General features: G+C 41.4%; 1 protein-coding gene across 1 annotated transcript in view; it reads right to left on the bottom strand.

Moving 5' to 3' along the window:
* Positions 1-11,259, bottom strand: part of COL21A1 (collagen type XXI alpha 1 chain) — a 179,693-nt gene extending 168,434 nt beyond the window's left edge. Inside the window, exon 1 of the mRNA XM_070073928.1 lies at positions 11,122-11,259. The gene's annotated coding sequence lies outside the window, so the exon portion shown is untranslated. The remainder of the gene's footprint in view (positions 1-11,121) is intronic.
* Between the last annotated feature and the right edge of the window lie 3,747 nt (positions 11,260-15,006).

Raw genomic sequence — 15,006 nt, 5'->3', positions numbered from 1 at the left:
GAGCTTTCTCTCTGTCTCTCTCTCTCACTGTCCACTCTGCCTGTTAAAACATAAAATATTTTAAAAATATTTTAAAAAATGGATCAGAGATTAAAAAATCACTTTTTTCCAGTGTTTTGAGGTAAAAGATTAAAATAATTGATTCCAATTTTCCCAGTGCCACCATATTTCCTTCTGTTTACCCAGAGTCAATTCAATTCAGTTTGCCAGTTTTTTTGTTTTGTTTCTGGTTTAATAAACTACATGCCTAGTTAAATACTGTGTAGAAACTTACATACATTATAAACATAGACTTCACCACAGTTTAGATTCAACCATGGACTCCATTTGTAAACCTTCACAATGAGGTGAGAGTTTGGTGCAGTGGTTAACATGCTACTTGGGACATCCACATGCCATATCAGAGGGCCTGATTCAAGTACCAGCTCTCCTTCTGACCAGTTTTCTGCTAATGCACACCCTTGAAGGCAGCAGATTATGACCTCAAGTACTTAGGTCCCTTCCCAAGTCTCCAACCTGAATGGAGTCCTGGGATCAAGGCTTTGGCCTGGACTGGCCTGGCCCCAGCTATTGCAGGCATTTGTGGAGAGAAGTTATAAGATTGTGATCTTATTCTCATTGTCTCTCATTCCCTTTCTCTCTCTCGCTCCTCTCTCTCTCTCTCTCTCTCTCTCTTTCAAATAATGAAAGCAAATAATTTTTTAAAAAATAATCACATAAGGGCCGGCGCCGTGGCTCAATAGGCTAATCCTCCACCTTGCGGCGCCGGCACACCGGGTTCTAGTCCCGGTCGGGGCGCTGGATTCTGTCCCGGTTGCCCCTCTTCCAGACCAGCTCTCTGCTATGGCCAGGGAGTGCAGTGGAGGATGGCCCAGGTGCTTGGGCCCTGCACCCCATGGGAGACCAGGAAAAGCACCTGGATCCTGGCTCCTGCCATCGGATCAGCGCGGTGCGCCGGCTGCAGCGGCGGCCATTGGAGGGTGAACCAACGGCAAAGGAAGACCTTTCTCTCTCTGTCTCTCTCTCTCACTGTCCACTCTGCCTGTCAGGATCATATCTACACAACACCCATGATCTTAGCTATTATCTTCTATGGCCTCAATGTATTCTAGTATTTTACATCCTTTTGGCATTCACAAGAAGTAATAATTATTTTCTGCTTTTAAAGAAATTGTTTCATTTTAACCAAATTTTGATGTCTCTAATTAGTGTGTCTAGTATTTAAAAGTACATCGGGAATAATCAGTACTTCATGAATTAGAAGAACATGAATTACCCTCTTTCATTTGTATGAGATTCAAAATATGATTCCAGATGTTTCCATCTATAAAGCATGGAACTGTGTATTCTTTTTTTTTTTTTTTTTTTTTGGACAGGCAGAGTGGACAGTGAGAGAGAGAGACAGAGAGAAAGGTCTTCCTTTTGCAGTTGGTTCACCCTCCAATGGCCACCATGGCTGGCGCGCTGCGGCCGGTGCACCACGCTGATCCGATGGCAGGAGCCAGGTGCTTCTCCTGGTCTCCCATGGGGTGCAGGGCCCAAGCACTTGGGCCATCCTCCACTGCACTCCCTGGCCACAGCAGAGAGCTGGCCTGGAAGAGGGGCAACCGGGACAGAATCCAGCGCCCCGACCGGGACTAGAACCTGGTGTGCCGGCGCCGCAAGGCGGAGGATTAGTCTAGTGAGCCGCGGCGCCGGTGTATTCATTTTTAAATTACAAAAGTAGTACATAACTATTTTTAAGAAAAAATAGAGAAAAAGAAAAACAGGGAAGAATATTTCCAATCTTACCACCCAAACACAACAGTTAATGTTTTGAGAAACATGTAACTTAGAGCTAAAAAATATAATTTGATTACTCATAGAAACATGATTTTCCTCAAAGAACCCATAAGTCAGAATCAGGATTTTTTTTTCCAAGTGTTGAAAAGACCAATGAAAAATTTTATATAACTCCCACAAGGAGGCCAAACCATAATATTTTTAAGGATTATGAGAAAAGATCCAGGCCTCCTGGCTGCCCTACTTCCACTCCAGCTCCCTCCTGATGGCCTAGGAAGGCAGTGGAGGATGGCCCAAGTGCTGGGGCCCCTGCACACATGTGGGAGACCTGGAGGAGGCTCCTGGATCCTAGCTTCAGATTAGCCCGGCTCCAATTGTTGTGGCCATTTGGGGGGTGAACCAGCGAATGAAGGTCCTCTCTCTCTGTCTCTCCCTCTCTCTCTGTATGTAACTCTGCCTCTTAAATAAATAAAATAAATATTTTTAAAAAGGAAAAAGATCAATTTAGTTATTCATAATTCATTGTAACATCCATCATCTGGGATTATTCAAGAAATATGTTGCTCTGCTTTGTGTCTTCTCAAAAATTCAGGTGTTATCAATGTGATAACAGAAAGTTATTGGGTCTTTAAGAGATGGTCAGGTCTTGGCCGGCGCCGTGGCTCAATAGGCTAATCCTCCACCTTGCGGCGCCGGCACACCGGGTTCTAGTCCCGGTCGGGGCGCCGGATTCTGTCCCGGTTGCCCCTCTTCCAGGCCAGCTCTCTGCTATGGCCAGGGAGTGCAGTGGAGGATGGCCCAGGTGCTTGGGCCCTGCACCCCATGGGAGACCAGGAGAAGCACCTGGATCCTGGCTCCTGCCATTGGATCAGCGCGGTGCGCCGGCTGCAGCGGCGGCCATTGGAGGGTGAACCAACGGCAAGGGAAGACCTTTCTCTCTCTGTCTCTCTCACTGTCCACTCTGCCTGTCAAAAAAAAAAAAAAAAAAAAAAAGAGATGGTCAGGTCTTGAGGGCCCCTTCCTAATGGATGGGATTCGGACCCTAACAGAGACTTCATGCAGCTCAGTGTTGCTTGTCCTTCCACCTCCTGTCAAGTGAGCACAAAACATTCCTCCCCTGTGGAGGATACAGCACTAAGTAAGGCAACACCTGGGCATCTTGGAGGCAGATAAGAGCCCTCACCAGACAACTGAACATAGGGCACCTTGATCTCGGACTTCCCAGCTCCCTGAATGGTAAGAAAACAAATTTCTGTTTTTCATAGGTTACTGCCTCAGGTACCTTGTCAGGGCAGCACAAATGGAGTAAGAACTGTCACTAGCATTTTTAGAACTAAATGAGTTCTGCATTTCTCAGTAGACTAACTTCTGAAAGGATACATTACTCCACATCGACTATACACAGATGCTCTAAGATGCAGTTCTTAACATCTTCCATGATGGTCTCTAACAGTGTTTTTAACAAAGAAAAAAGCATGCAAACAGTGACATGCAAGAAGATTTGACAATCATACCTGTGTAGCTCCCCCTTACTGCAGGCTTTCCTAAGCTACCAGTTTCTCAATAAGCTGGTGCCAGGCTGGGATGAGAAACCATTTCCAGATAAAAGGCCTTCTTGGAAACAATGTTAGTGTCTACTTACTGAGTACTTATAAGTAGAGTTGTCTGTTGATTGAGTACATATAAATACTATTATCCAAATGGTACCATAGACATATGATTTACATTATAGGTATCTACTTGCACACACTCACATGTTTGCTGCCACTAAAGATACAAGAACTTGAATTGGGTTCCATGTGCCTCCAATTCCCATTAAGAACTCTGCATGTTACCTTTTTCAGGCCTACTCCCTCATCATTCCATGTGACCCAAGCAGGAACCCTGCCTCTACCACTTTCATGAACACAATTACCATGTTGCTACAAACAGAAATGGGCACACCCCAAATTCTTATGTTGAAGCTCTGCCTCGCAAGGTGATAGTATTTGGAGGTGAGGCTTTGGGGAAGTCATTAGCTCACACAGGTAGAGCCCTCTGTATGGCTTAATCAGAAGAGATAGGAGACAGCTTGCTTTTATGTGAGGACCCAGCAAAATGATGGCTGTCTACAATCCAAGAAGAGAGCCCTCACCAGAAACCGAGCCAGCCAGAACTTTGGACCTGTACTTTCCAGTACTATGAGAAATAAATTCCTGTTGTTTGAGCCACCAGGTAATGGTATTTTGTCTCAGCAGCCCCAGCTAACTGAGATATGTCATCCCTGCTCCATAGTACATATCTGCTTTGTCTTGATGTTTCTTTTTTTAAATGTCTACCCAAAGCTGCTAGCTAACAAGTGATTTGAACAGAGAGAGAAAAATAAAGGGGCTATAAAATGGCTGAAAGGCAAACTGACAGCGTAAACTTTCAACAGAGAAGTAGGGTTACCTTCATTCTTAGCACACTGGGTATAAGCGTCTGCATGACGCTTCACTCTTTCTCCACTAACTGCCAAGATATTACTTCAAATCATAAGGAATGCTTTGTAAAGAATGCAATGTGGTGTGTCGTCAAATGAGAATTAAAAACAGTTTGCAAAGAAGTCAAGTGAAACATGCTATGCTTGCTGCTGATTTTCCTAAATTGAAATTAAAACCATTTTTGCCTTATACATTTTGTTCATTCAAGATGTTTGTAAAATATTATTTTTACATAATAAATGGCAGAGTGTTTTCCATTTAAAAATGAAAACTGCCAATTGGCTATAAATAGATTCACTAAACTGAATTTAGCAGTTATTTTGTCTGAATCCCCTTTCTCTAGGACAGCTAAGCACCTAGAAGGCATTTCATAGCTATTTGATGAATGGCAAAACACTTAAAAGGAATGTACCTCTCTGTCTTATCTTCAATATTCTATCATCTTCTGGGCACTGCTAGAAAACATGTGCCTAGACACACCCTATGGGTGGAGTCAAACACTCTTTCTAATCATGTAGCAAAATACATATATAGCAATCGCTAATATTTTTAAGTACATATTTCAGTATCATTTCAATCTTTGAATCAGTGATTTCATGGACTGAAAGTGACCATAAAAATATAATATTTATTCTTTGAATGTTAGTTTTTATTTGTCGCTTGCACAGAAAAAAAGATTAAATTTCAAACAAAATGGTTAGAAGTACAAACTTTCTATAAAGCTGAAACTCCCCTAGAACTTTTTACTTTGCACATTAAAAAGGAACTTTCTTGGTGCTTAAGTTTTTCTTCTTGACACCAATAACTATACAAACAATCAATTAATGGGTAACACAACACTGTAGTCATAGCTAAATTGACCTAGAGCAAAACAAGACAAGTTAAACAAAAAGCACCAAATCAAACACAAGCAACTGGCAGGATTCCCAGAAGGTCACCAAACATGGACTTGAGAAAACTGTCAATGTTTCCTGAAATTTTAAAAGGTATCTCGGAGTATTTCATTAGTAAAAATCAAGATGCCAAATAAACAACAAAGAGAAAAATGCCAAATTGAATCCTTTGGAAAAAAAAAAAAGCATGTATAATGAAAAAAATGATCCTTTGCAAAATTGCTATAGATTTATTTCCTTGGCACTGAAAACATAATGCTTCCATTGCTTTTTAATTGAGGAAATCTTTTAAGTAAATATCCTTGAAATCAAAACAGGCATAACTAGAGCATTCCAAACAGTACTCCATAATAGGGATTATGTGCCTCTTTGACAACATTAGATGATTTTTTTTTATAGAAGGCAAGACAGTTGGATGAAAACCGTACTGAGTAGAACATAAGCAACCTAACATACTATCCAATGCCACCCTGAACTGTTCATGAACCCTTGGCTAAACTGATTTCCCCATACCTCTGTTTCCTCATTAGACAAATTATAATATCCCATTAAGCATTCTAAAAATTCTATCAGTATACAAGAATCCCATAGGTATAGTTAATGTGCAGACATGTAGAAAGGGCATGTCTATACAAAGGATGTGATTATTCTTTTCCACAATAAATTCTAAGTATTATAACCCAGAACCATCTGAAAAACTATTCTCAGGGAAGCAGTAAAATGGGGAAGCAGTGGGTTAAAAGCAGTGATTCTCAAGCTATACTGTCTGGCCAGCAACAGCAACATCTACAGGAATTTTTCAAAAATGTTGTTCAAAATATTTACTGTTATCTGAGAAACATGAAATAGTTCACCTATTTGAAACAAATTCTCCCACCATTTCAAACATAAAAACCATGAAATGAACACACAAGGGGGAATCTTCCAATGAAAAATGCACATTATGAAAACACTATGGGGGCCGGCACTATGGCATAGCGGGTAAAGATGCCACCTGCCGTGCCAGCGCCCCATATGGGTGCCGGTTCATGTCCCAGCTGCTCCACTTCCAATCCAGCTCTCTGCTATGCCCTGGGGAAGCAGTAGAAGATGGCCCAAGTCCTTGGGCCCCTAACCCGTGTGGGAGACCTGGAAGAAGCTCCAGGCTCCTGGCTTCGAATGGCACAGCTCCCTCTGTTGCGGCCATCTAGGGAGTGAACCAGTGGATAGAACTAACTAGCTCTCTCTCTCTCTCTCTCTTTCTCTCTCTCTCTCTCTCTCTCTCTGTGTGTGTGTGTGTTGTGTGTCTGCCTCTCTGTAACTCTGCCTTTCAAATGAATAAATAAATCTTTAAAAAAATATGCATGCATTTCAAAACTTTTGGCACCAAAATAGACATTTTAATTCCACCTCTCCACAAACTTTCTGAAGTGCTCCAAGTATATATTAAGAACCTAAAATATCCTTTGCTTCTTAGGACCCCAGCTTCAGAGGTAAAAATTAAAAAGAGTTTCAAAAGAGTACTTCCACTTAAACCATTCACTAATGTCCAAAGTAAAACAAGAGCAGACTCTTACTTCAAATTTGCAATGAGCCAGGTATGGTTTTAGAACTTTAAATATATTAACTTACGTACTCCTCCTAACAACCCGACTGTGGTAAGTACTACACAGGGACTTCCAAAAGTTCAGGAGAAATGCAATTAAAAGTTAAGTTTATTTTGATTCAAAAAAGATTCACATGCATTCATAATGGGTCAAGCTAAAGAATTACTATTGCATACTGAAATAGTATACAGAGATAGTAAATATGAAATAAAACCATGGGTCCATTTCCTGTGATGCTCTTTACTCACAAGGGCTTAGAGATTGACCTAGAACAAAACCATGCACTGTGGAATAGAGCCCTGGAAATGAACCCAAATGAATGCCAGGTAATTCTCAAAATCTTTCTAAATGAGCCTGGTTATATAAACCAAGAGCAATTAAGCTAACTTCAATTTCTACTCCAGGCCTTTTGCCTGGAAGAGGAGAAACATAAAGTCAAAAAGGGACATTGTAATATTGATCATTCCTAATTGATCACTCATTGTAAACAATGCTGTCGAATCTGTTCTGAATTATCTACTCTCATAGCTCTTTTAGCTAAACTACCCAGAGAGGGTTGGAACTGTGTCATAAAAGGTTAAGCCTCTGCCTGCAGGCATCCCATATGGGTGCCAGTTTGAGTTCCTAGGGCTCCACTTCCCATCCAGCTCCCTGTTAACATCCCTGAGAAAGCAGCAGAAGATGGCCCAAGTGCTTGGGCCCCTGCACCCACATGGGAGGGAGACCCGGAAGAAGCTTCTGGCTCCTGGCTTTGGCCTGGCCCCATCCCGGCTGTTGTGGCCATTTGGGGAGTGAACCAGTGGATGGAAGATATCTCTATCTCTGTCTCTCTCTCTCTCACCTTCTATCTCTGCCTCTCAAATAAATCTTTAAAACATTATCCAGAACTCACAATTTGATTAGAGTCTGAGTGTGCTTCCACATGCCTTTATTTTTGGCATCAAGAGATGTGTCTCTGATCTTCCATTTTGATTACCATAGCTATTTCTTATTCCATAGTAGGAGAAATAGAAAACCCTACGTATAGTAAGTTATAATTACATGTAGTTTAATAACATTAATTTCTAATTCTGTTCAACTTAATAACTTTAAGTTTTAAAGTGTCCTAACAAAAATCTGATTTTCTGACTGAAGGGTTACTAAGATGTTTATATTCTATACTGTGCCCTATGTGTAGTCTTCCAGAAGTCATGGAAGATTAATAGTAGACAGGTTATAACCTCTTGTATTTTAAGAGGGAAGATGAGTCATTTAAATGCATCCAAGTTAGAAATCTAATATTCCCCACATCACTCAAATTAAAGAGACTTGAAACTAATTTCAAAGTTCAAAATCACTTGGTATCTTTTCTTGGAATTCATAACATAAATATTTCTCATTAGAATTATTTGGTCCCAGAGGATTATACAGCTCAGTTCCAATAAAATAATGGGAAAGGAATTGATTGATTGTGTGTGCATATACACATGCATGTGTGGTCAAAGCATTTTCTAATTACTGCAGTTCAGGAAGAAAAGCACTCTCAATTACCTCACCTACACTTTTTGCCAGTTTAGGCTTGCCCTGGCTCTGGTCCTCATTTTGCCTTCTCTTAGATTTTCTTAAACAAACCTTAATGTAACAGGATAAGATTTCATATATTCTACCAAGAACCTAGAAAATACCAGATAGTACTTCTATATTAATTCTATTGACCATGACACTGGGCCACTTTCAGATACTCTCTCATAATCTGAATTTTATTTTATAAAGAATATTATTCTGAAAAGCTAGGTTTGAAGCCTATTTAAATATAGATGACAAGAGATTAGATACTGTACCACAAGGTGAAGTCCTTTACCACAGTGACTAAGAAAGATGAGGCTATTGATTTGAACCTAACCTAAAAATGTTTCTAAAAAGTTCCATCTAAATTTTGCAATAAAATTATAAAGGTAACTTGAAGATGTCTTTATGTTCACCTGTTAGTAAAAAGCAAAAACAGGGTGAGTGTTTGGCCTAGAGAGCAAGTGGATGCCCACTTCCCATATCAAAGTGGCTGGGTTTAACGTCCAGCTCCAATTCCTAATTCCAATCACCCAGTAAAGCAGATCCTGGGAGACAGCAGTGAGGGATTATGTGGTTGAGTTCCAGCCACCTATGTGGGAGCCAGTCCAATCCAGGCTATTGTAGACATTTGGGAAGTGAACCCTGTGGATGGCCATGCTCTCTCTCTCTGCCTCCCTCTTTCTCTGTCAAATGGGGGGGGTGGTAGGTAGAAAAAATGAATAAATTCTAAGGGTATAGCTGGCATATAAATATGTAATCTGACAATATATTAATATATTTTCATTTTGAGATATTTGGGGGTTTTTGGTTTCTTGTATGTGTGTATATGCATTTTGTATTTTGGACTAACAAATATTTAATTTTCTGTGGTAGACTCTTCAGAAGTATTACTCATTAACTGTAATAACAATGAGAGAATACTGAGGTTAGCATTGTACTCCTACAGTTCCCATTGTACAGATGAACAAAATGTAGTTCAGAGAAGTTAGGCAACTACATGCAAGAACACAGAGAACTAGAACAGGCCTTAAACCCACATCTGCCTCAGACTATAGCCCCTATTCCTAAAGAATCCTTTCCCTAGTTTTCTGAACCCAAGCTTAGCACCTGTACCATAACAAGTTTATATACTTCCAACACAAATTGGCACAGAAAATCACAGCTTGGAAATGAATATTCCCTGTACAGAAAGTCTTGGTACAGTCAGCACTGTCTTCACTACAGCACACATGTGGTGAGACTGGAGTTACGCCTACTCTAGATTTCCTTATCCAACTTCAAATTTTCTGATCCATTTAAGCCCATTTGCAAAGTCATTCTATTTCTGTACTAATGGCTTAGGAACAGCTGGAATTTTTTTTAGCCAAAATTTTGAAATCTTGTATCTCTATTAAAACACAAACCAAAGGACCCACTTCAACAATCCAGAAACCTGTAACAGTGAATTCCCTTTCACTTGGGAGAGTTGGTATTGAATGCCTGAAACCCCCAGTTGCCTTGAGGAAAAAAAATATTGTATATGAGTCCTGTCATCTATAGTAATGACAACCATGATCCAGGATTATCTCATCAGGGTCCAAAGATATGTGTTATTACAGCTAGAAGGCTCATGTATATTTCTTCCTTGGCTTCATTTCAACTCTCAAAAAAGGGGAAAAAAATCCTCCACTCTCCTAAAGCAAGTAGGCAAATTCTAATATGCAAAAATCAGTCAAAATGATGGTTAAGTCTCTACCCTGTATAGGACCTCCAACGTCCACAGTATTTTTTTTTTCAATATGGTCAAATCCCTCTTGATGAATAGCTGAGAGTTTCTAAAAAGGGGCCTGTTTCTCCCTCCCTCGGTGTGCACGTGCCCCCCTTCCTAACCTCCCACACACAACCTCCTACCCTTGGCAGTGGAATTTTGCAGGTGTCTGCCCTTACCTTACCTGGAGACCCAACCCAACAGTTCTCAAATTTGAGCAAACACCAGCATCACCTGGAGAGAACATGAAAACACAAACTGCTGGGTTCCAGCTTCTGAGTCTCATCTTCTGTAAGTCCAGTGTGGAGCCAGGGCCCTGGACTCTGCATTTCGAAAAACTCCCAGGTGCTGGGGCTGTGGCTGCTGGCTAGAGACCACAGAGAATCACTCCTGTGATTCACTAGTGCTTCAACTTACCTGCACGTGGTAATCACTTGAGCACAGTTTTTTTTTCCATGCTGACGTCCAAAGTCACACCCCCAGGTACTATTATTAGTCTTCTATGTGGGGGTGCAGCTCAAGCCCTAAACGTTTTAAAGCCCTGGAAGAGTCCACTGTAGGGCCACTTGATCTTTAAATTTGCTTCAAGATCGATTTTAGGTATAAACCTGTGTTCTATACTGCAAAGCATTATATTGTGCACGATAAATACATACAATATTATCTGTCAATTTTTAAATATATACATATATTTTTTTCAAGTATAAGAACTTTTGGTCCACGTCACACAGCCCGGGCCCCTGCCCTGGGCGCTCAGCGTCACGCTCCCCAACACGCCACGTGTGGACGCGGGAATCACTTTCAAGAAGATGAAAGCAGAGGAGAGCGGTCTTGAGGGAGTAATTCTTTGCGCGTTATTCGTTGTCAGAGGCCAAACACTTCGAGGCAGAAATCTGCTCCCACAGAACCTCCCAAGATTCATTAACATCAAGTAACTGCAAGACAAACCGTGACATCTCAGCCTGCAGCCTGGGCGCCGAATCCAAGCTCCTTGGCGCCAAGAAGAAACTTCACAACACCCAGAAGGTCAAACTGCAGCCCCCTGAAAGCCAACCCCGAAAACTCCCTCTTGGTCATTCCGGCAGAAGCCTGTGGCGCCTTACCTGGTGTGGCGTCCAGGCTCCGGGATGCCGTTGCGCCAGGCGCGCAGGGGTGTCCCGGGCGGTGACAAGCCCAACCCGGGCCAAACCTGGGCTGCAGGCGGGTGGAAGCCCGCCGCCCGGAGTCCGACTAGCCTATCGCCTCCAGAGCACTGCGCCTCGGCTCCTAAACGCTCTCAGCCCCCTGGAGGCGGAGCCCGGGAGATAAGGTTCGCGCTCCCCACCCGCCCCCTTTGCGGGGGCGAAGGCCAGAGGGTGGGTTTTGGATCTGGATCTGGATCTGGATGAGAGAGCAGCTCATGTAACTCTGGTGGAAACACGCTCAGTGGAAATCCGGCTGGGACCAGAAAATGCGCGCCTGGGGACTGAAAACTAAGACGAAGAAGGACTTGTGAAAAGGACAAGGGAACCGCGGGAGGGAGGCTAAGGATTACCGGGAAAGCAGGAAAGGGAAAGGCAGCGCATAGGTGTCAAGGGCAAGCACAGAACAGATAAACCCCTGGGGGCATTACTTGAACCAACCAAAGGGGGCCCCTCCTTCTTCTTGGCCAATGAGACCAGCCTCATTCCTGGGGGCACCAAGATCAGTGGCCACAGGCTGATGCACCTTGCTCACGACCTAGCTACCCGAAAACCCAAGGGAAATTCACCTTCCAATAGGCAGGCAGTTTACCTTTGAGGATGTGGGAGTTACAGGAAGCCCGGGAATAAGTATGAGGATGAGGGGTGTTTTAAGCTGTCCTTCTCTGAGCCCATTTTTCACATAGAAGTCTGAAACTCCTTTACTATGTAAGTGCCTTAAACCCTAATAGCTTTTTTCTGGCCCCTGGCTGGCTCTCATGCATCAGTCTCCCCCTCCTCACTCTGCACCCCCACACAAACGTAGGGGCTGCTTGCCCTTTTCTTGTATATACCAGCGTGCTCTCATCCCACTCGTTTCTCCTGCCTCCAAAGCCTGCTTCTCTTCATTCAGATGCCTACTCAGTTGTCACTTTGAGTCCTTCCTGTGAGCCCTATCCAAACGGGATCCCCCACAACTATTTCCTTCCATAGCCCCATTCTGTTTTCAACAAATTGCTTATTGCTATCTGAAATGTGTTTGCTGCTCTTGTGTTTCATAACCAACTCAAGGTACCTAAGAGGGCAGAAAATCAGGGCTCTTACTTCAAGCTTAACCTTCTGTATCTAAAACAATACCTATAAAATATAAGATGCTCAATAAAAACTGGCTGAGTGACAGTGTAAATTATATTATCACCACAGGAGACACCTCAAGAAATTCCTTCCTTCAAATAAGTGAATTTCGCTGAAATCTGCCCAGATATAAACATCATAGAGACTTTGCTGTATTTCCTCATTCATTGATTCGTTTTAGATTCTGTCATTATGTAAATATGATAGAAGCAAATTGCTTTGCATTTGGCAATAGATTTTTAGATATGACACCAAAAGAACCAGCAATTAAAGAAAGAAGGAAGTTAATACTTCACCAAAAGTTAAATTGCTTTTGTTTCAAAGTGAAAAAAGCAGCCCACAGACTTGGGAGAAAATATTTACAAATCTACCTTTAATAATATTTTTATATTTAGAATGGACAAAGGGATTTCAAAAAGTGCACTGATGAGCTAATTGTGGCACAACAGCTTGAGATGCCACTTCCCTCACTGGCATCCCACACTGAAGTACTAGATCAAGTCTTGGCTTTTTTGTGCTTCTAATCCAGCTTCTTCCTATTGCTACTGGGAAGGCCTAAGTACGTGGGCCTGGCCACTGGTGTGACAGATCAGGGTGGAGTTCCTGGCTCCTGGTTTCAACCTGGCTCAGATCTGGCTGCTGTGGTCATTTGAGGAGTGAACCAGTGAGTGGAAGATCTTTCTCTGTCTCTTGTTCCCTGTCACTCTGCATTTCAAATAAATAAAATTTGTCTTTTTTAAGAAGTTTATGAAAAAATGGAATAAAAGCACACATTTTCTAAAAACTTTCTGAAGCCCTCTCATATAAATCATTCTGCAACTCAACAATAAAATGACAACCCAACTTACATTGGAAAAATGACTTAAAACCACACAGTATATGAAAGGCTATTCAATATCAATAACTTAGGGAAAGGCAAACCAAAACCACCAGCAGATTTTCATAGCCACAAGGGTTAGAGTTCACAATAAACTAATGTGTATTTTCTGAGCAAACAGAAGAGAGGAGCTCAGAGCCTCTAATCATAAAGTAATGACAACTACAGACAAGTGTTAATTACCTTGATTTGATCAGTGTACATTCTACACATGTACTGAGATGTCACACTATACCCCATAAATGTATAATCATTGTTAATCAGAAATTTTTCAAAAAATACAAATGGAAATGCTAACTAATATGACTTTATCTTTACCTGTTGAATACATGTATTATATTGTACCCTGTAAATATTTGCAATTAAAATGATAAATTTAATAAAAGACAATAAATGTTAGCAAGAGTATATAGAAATTGGGAGACTCATGTATTACTAGTGGGATTATAAAAGTAGTTCAGTCACTTTGGAAAACTGTTTGGCCATTCCCTAAAATATTAAACAGAGCTATCAAATTGCCTGGCAATTCCATTTCTAAGTATAGTATACAGCTGAGACAAATGAAGATATTTGTCTACACAAACACTTTGATATGAATATCCATAGCAGCATTAATCATAATGGCCAAAGATAGTGACAACCCAATGTCCATCAACTGATTAATGGATAAGTGGAGTGTGACATATCCATACAGAGGAATACTTTTCTGTCATTAAAAGGAATAACATACAACATGTTAAACACAAATGAAATTTTAAATGTTAAGTGAAAAGTGCCAGTCAAAAAACCACATAATGTATGATTCTATCAATATAAAATGTCTACAACAGGCAAATCCATAGAGCCATAAAGTAGATTAGTAGTTGCCAGGCATTAGGGGAGGGGGAACCGGGATGGAGTTTGCTTTGTGGATGATGAAAATGTTCTGGAATAAGATAATGGTGATGGTTACACAATTTTGAATATACTAAAAACTACTGGACTGTTCATTTAAAACAGCAAGTTTTATGGCACATGAATTATATTTCCATTTCAAGACATATGATTGCACTCTTTAAAATGGTAAATTTCGGGGCCAGCGTTGTGGTATAGAGGGTTAAGACACCATCAGCGACTTTGGCATCCCATATGGGCAATGGTTCATGTCCTGATTGCTTCACTTTTGATCCAGCTCCCTGCTAACATGCCTAGGAAAGCAGTAGAGGATGACCCAAGTGCTTGGGTCCCTGCACCCATGTGGGAGACATGGAAGAAGCTCCTAGCTCCTGGCTTTAGCCTGGCCCAGCCCCAGCTGTTGTAACCATTTGAGAAGTAAACCAGCAGGTGGAAGATCTCCTTCTCTCTCTGAAACCCTTTCAAATAAATAAATAAAAATCTAAAACAAAAAATAAAATGACAAATTTCATGCTGAATTATATTTCAATGCACTTTTTAAAAAGATCTATTTATTTTATTTGAAAGGCAGTGCCAGGAAGGAGAGATAGAGAGATCAATCTTCCAACTACTATTTCATGCCCCAAATGCCTGCAACAGCCAGAGCAGGCAAGGCTGAAGACATGAGTCCAGAACTCCATCTGGGTCTCCCACGAGGGTTGTGAGATCCAAGGACCTGGGACATCATCTACTGCAGCTTGGGCACATTAACAGGAAACTGTATCTGAAGAGTGAAGTAGACAGAACGCAAACTGGCACTCCAATATGGCATGTGGGCAACCCAAGCGGCAGCATAGCCTGCTGTGTTGTAACGTCCACTCTACATCTGAATTTTAAAGCCATGGTTTGTATATTTTAAATGGGTGACGTTTATGATATATTAA

This window comes from Oryctolagus cuniculus, chromosome 5 (assembly GCF_964237555.1).
Source record: "Oryctolagus cuniculus chromosome 5, mOryCun1.1, whole genome shotgun sequence".
NCBI classification, from domain to species: Eukaryota; Metazoa; Chordata; class Mammalia; order Lagomorpha; family Leporidae; genus Oryctolagus; species Oryctolagus cuniculus.
The sequence above is the reverse complement of the archived record's forward strand: the minus strand, read 5'-3'. Positions and strand labels throughout refer to the sequence as shown.